This window comes from Gorilla gorilla, chromosome 9, assembly GCF_029281585.2.
Source record: "Gorilla gorilla gorilla isolate KB3781 chromosome 9, NHGRI_mGorGor1-v2.1_pri, whole genome shotgun sequence".
Classification (NCBI taxonomy): domain Eukaryota; kingdom Metazoa; phylum Chordata; class Mammalia; order Primates; family Hominidae; genus Gorilla; species Gorilla gorilla.
In genome coordinates this window covers 132,738,737-132,743,729 of record NC_073233.2, presented here as the reverse complement: position 1 = coordinate 132,743,729, position 4,993 = coordinate 132,738,737, and the positions used below count along the sequence as shown (strand labels likewise).

At 40.9% G+C, this 4,993-nt stretch overlaps 1 pseudogene; it reads left to right on the top strand.

Moving 5' to 3' along the window:
* Positions 1 to 2,161: 2,161 nt before the first annotated feature.
* LOC101129843 (E3 ubiquitin-protein ligase RNF181-like) lies at positions 2,162 to 2,710 on the top strand (annotated as a pseudogene).
* Positions 2,711 to 4,993: the final 2,283 nt, after the last annotated feature.

The following is a 4,993-nucleotide window of genomic DNA, read 5'->3' as shown; positions in this document are numbered from 1 at the left end:
TTTTGATATTTATTAAAATTGTCCAACAGAAAATTTCTCCCAGTTTACATCTTATTAGTAGAGTAAGAGAGAGCACCTATTTTCCCAATCTCTTGTCAAGTAGGTACGATAACATGCTCTATTTATTTATTTATTGAGATGGAGTCTTGCTCTGTTGCCCAGGCTGGTCTGCAGTGGTGGCATCAAGGCTACTACAACTTCTGACCCCTTGGGTTCAAGTGATTCTCGTGTCTCACCTTCCCAAGTAGCTGGGATTACAGGTGCACACCACCATGCCTGTAGAGATGGGGTTTCACCATGTTGGCCAGGCTGGTTTCGAACTCCTGACCTCAAGTGATCCACCCACCTCCGCCTCCCAAAGTGCTGGGATTACAGGCATGAGTCACCGTGCCCAGCCATCACATGCTTTAGAAATGGAAATTGCTTCTTTTGTTCTTCCAAATATAAAATAACATGCTTATTCTATCATTTAAAATTATTTGCAAACTGAAAGGTTAAAAACAGTATTTCATTATTTTAATCTGTATTTTTAAATTGCTAATGAAGTTAAACATTTTGTCAGAAAAAAATAAATTATCTTTAGTGTCACTTAAATGACATGAATTTGATGGATATGTAACAGATGATAACATTCTTTTTTTTTTTTTTTTTTTTGAGATGGAGTTTTGCTCTTGTTTACCAGGCTGGAGTGCAATGGTGCTATCTCAGCTCACTGTGACCTCCACCTCCCGGGTTCAAGTGATTCTCTTACCTCAGCCTCCCAAGTAGCTGGGATTACAGGCGCCTGCCACCATGCCCAGCTAATTTTTTATATTTTTAGTAGAGACAGGGTTTCACCATGTTGGCCAGGCTGGTCTCAAACTCCTGACCTCAGGTGATCCACCCACCTCGGCCTCCCAAAGTGCTGGGATTACAGGCATGAGCCACCAGGCTTGACTGATAACATTCTTAAAATAGCATTTATTGAGCACTTACTCCAGCATGTTATTTTGCCAGGTATTACATAAACATGTACAGAATAATCAATCCCTAACTGCTAACAAGTCACAGTCCAAGAAAGTCAACGACTAGTTTACAAATGTTTATTGAGTGTCTAGTATTGCCTGGAACTACTTTTTATAATAACTTTATTAAGGCATAATTAATATACAACAAAGTGTACATACTTAAAGTGTACAATTTGATAGCTTCTAACATAGGCATACAACTGTAAAACTATCACCACACTCAAGATATCCACCACCCTCAAAAGTTTCCTTGTGCATCTTTGTAATCCTGGCTGATTCTGGCCCCTCTGTCCTCTCACCATTTCCGGGCAATCACTTTTTGTTATCATATATTAATTTGCATTTTATAGAATTGTACAGAAATTGAATCATGAAGTATATATTCTTAGGGAGCATGGTCTGACTTCTTTGACTTACCATAATTATTTTGAGAGTAATCTTTATTATATGTATCAATAATTCATTTCCTCTTCTTAATCCAGCTTGTGTGTGTCAGAGGTTTATTTCTTTCAACTGCTAGGTAGTAAATATACCACAATTTGTTTATCCATTCTTTTGTTGCTGGACATTTGGGCTGTTTCCAGTTTTTGGCTGTTACAAATAAAGCTGCAATGAATATGCATGTATATCTCTGAATGAACATATGCTTTCATTTTCCTTGAGAAATGTCTAAAAATTGTATGGCTGGGGCATAAGGCAGATGTATGTTTAACTTTTTAAAAAACTGCCAAACTGTTCCAAAGTGGTTGTGCATTTATCTATCAGCAGGGTGTGAGAGTTCCAGTTGCTCCAAATCCTCATCAGTTAGTATGATTAGTCTTCTCAATATTAGACATTCTAATAGGTGTGTAATGGTATCTCATTTTGTTTTAATTTGCATTTTCCCAATGGTCAATAATATTCAATACCTTTTTGTGGGCTTATTTGCTATCTATATATCCTCTTTTGTAAAATGTATGTTAAAATAATTTCTTAAATTGGATTGTTTTCTTATTATTGAGTTTTGAGATTCTTGTGCATATTTTGGGTACAAGTACTTTATCAGATATGTAATTTACAATTACTTTTTTTCCGAGTTTGTGGCTTATCTTTTTATTCTCTTAACATTATTTTTCAAGGAGAAAACATTCTTAATTTTAATGAAGTCCAATGTATCCATCCTTTTTCTTCTATGGATTGTACTTTTGGTGTCAGACCTAATATCTTTGTCAGTCTGAGAGATATGTCAGAGAGCTGAGCAGCCATGACAGCCTATTTCAATGAACAAGACTGCAAGCTCTTGAACCCCAAGCAGGAGACCCTAACCCACATACTGCTGGAGCTCACCAGATCACTTTTCAATAGGATGGATTTTGAAGACTCGGGGATGGCAGTAAATTGGAATCACCACCTGCCTCCACCAGCTGCCAAGACAGTGTGGTTGGGAACCTCCCCAGGACAGTCATCAGGAGCTCTCAGGCTGAGAGACACACACAAGTGCCCCATGTGCTTGAGGAGGAGGAGGCTGTTGTTGGGATGCCTTGCCATTAGCTTTTCCATTCTAACTGCATTTTGCCCCGGCTAAGCAAGACAAATCCCTGTCCCTTGTGCTGCCAGGAGCTGCCCGCTGATAATGACACTTGTGAGGAGCACAGAGGAGATAAGTCTCGAAACAGCAGCAGCAGCACTGTCTGGAGAACCTCTACAGAGCCATGTGCATATGAGGAGGCTGGGGCTAAGCAATGGCTCTCTACAAGGTCCTCCTCTTACACCTTGAACCCTCATTAAAGGTTTCTTTACCCACAAACACAAGAAAATATCTTTGCCTAATCCAAGACCACAAAGATTTTATCCCATTTTTTTTTCTGAGAAATTTTAGAGTTTCAGATTGTTACATTTAGGTCTAGGACCTATACCTATTTTGAGTCAATTTTTGCATATGGTGCAAAGCGTGGATCCGAGTTCATTTTATGGATATCCAATTGTTCCTGCACCATTTGTTGAAGAGATTATTTTTTCTGCGCTGACTTGCATTTGTACCACTGTTGAAAATCACTGATCATATATGTATGAGTCTATTTCTGGGACAAAACCCTTTTGAGGATTGTGTAGCACGGTGACTCATTAATCCTCTCTAACAATTGTGCCTCAATATTCTCTGCTATTTCATCCATTCTTCTAGTTATGGTGTTAGCTGAAAGAGGAACATGTGCCACCTTTTGAACAGCAGCCTCTCCTAAAAGTTCATGACAAATGTCCTTAGCAGCAGGCAGGATCAACTCTTCACCAATACTAAAGGGCTTCTTAGCTTTAATAACGTGGTTAGCCACTACGAACAATGCTCTCAGTACAGACACACTTAATGAAGTAGTGGCCTTCAATAATTACTTCTGTTCTCCGTGTTCATGTTTTTTCTTTAGAAAAACTCCAAAGGCTTGTCTTTTAATGCAGGGTGCTTGGTCTCCAGGTGGTGAAGCAGTTTTGAAGTTTTCATGGCTTCCTTGACTAGTGGGTCAGCACATAATATACAAATTGGGCTTAGAGAATGTGAATCACCTGTTGCAATTAACCCATAATTTAAGTAGAAGTTTTGGCATTTTCTTTTTTTTTTTTTCTGAGACAGAGTCTTGGTCTGGCACCCAGGCTGGAGTGGAGTGCAGTGGCACAGTCTCAGCTCACTGCAACCTCTGCCTCCTGGGTTCAAGAGATTCTCCTGCCTCAGCCTCCTGAGTAGCTGAGATTACAGGCACGCACCACCATTCCCGGCTAATTTTTTTTTTTTTTTTTTTTTTAGAAACATGGGTTTCACCATGTTGGCTAGGCTGGTCTCAAACTCCTGGCCTCAAGTGATCCACCTGCTTCAGCCTCCCAAAGTGCTAGGATTACAGGTGTGAGCCACCATGCCCAGTCTGGTATTTTCTTTTAAGTGCAGCTTTCTTTTTGTTGGCAGTCTTAAGAGTCTTCTGCTGTCTCATCATTGGGTCTCTCTGACTTTTCAAAGAAGCTCTCCAGTGTCGTTTGCTTTTTACTCATTTTAGCTAGGGTTAGCTTGTGGGCTTACCAAAACTGTGACTGAGACAAGTGTTCAGTGCAGCAAAGAGGCACAGACAGAAGTGGTAAATAAAATAATGGGCAGGCCATGCACAGACTAAATTAAGTGTCAGATTCTGACTTAAAACTTGCCACCAGATAGAGCTGTGCAATTGAAATACATCGACTCACTTGCCTCTATAAAGTCTGCCACCAGATGCAGCTTAATTGTCACTTGCCACTCACTGATAGGGTTTTGATATGAGTCTGCAGGCAACTGTTTTATTATGGTCTCTGTGCAGTCAACCCTCTCTGCTAATGTTAATCTGTATTTGCGGCCACTCCCCAGCAACAAAATACCTACCTCCTAGCTATGCTGCCTCAGCTCCACCTCAGATCATCAGGCATTAGATTCTCATAAACAGTGCACAACCTAGATCCCTTGCATGTGCAGTTCACAATAGGGTTCACGCTCCTATGAGAATCTAATGCTGCTGCTGATCTGAGAGGAGGTGGAGCTCAGGTGGTAATGCAAGTGATGGGGAGTGATGGGGAGTAATGCAAGTGATGGGAGCTATAAATACAGATGAAGGTTTGCTGGCTAGCCTGCTGCTCACCTCCTGCTGTGCAGCCCAGTTCCTAACAGGCCATGGACAGTACTGGTCAGTGCCCCTGGAGGTTGGGGACCCCTGCTCTACCTAATGCCTGTTATCTATGGGGTCTTCAATTTGGCTGGTGAGAACTGAAATTATTCCTGGTTTGTATGTGCTCCAAGTATTCTTCTCTTCATACTTTCAGGTGATTCTTCCCCTGGCCTTGGGGTGCTTTGTCACATGCATGTACTGATATGTGCACAGCTGAAGAGCTGAGATCTTTTGCAGATCTCTGAGGTTCTCTCTGTGCATCTATTTTCTTTCTGGTACTCTGCTCTACAAACTCCAGCTGCCTTGACCACTCTGGAATTTCAACTTTGTTTC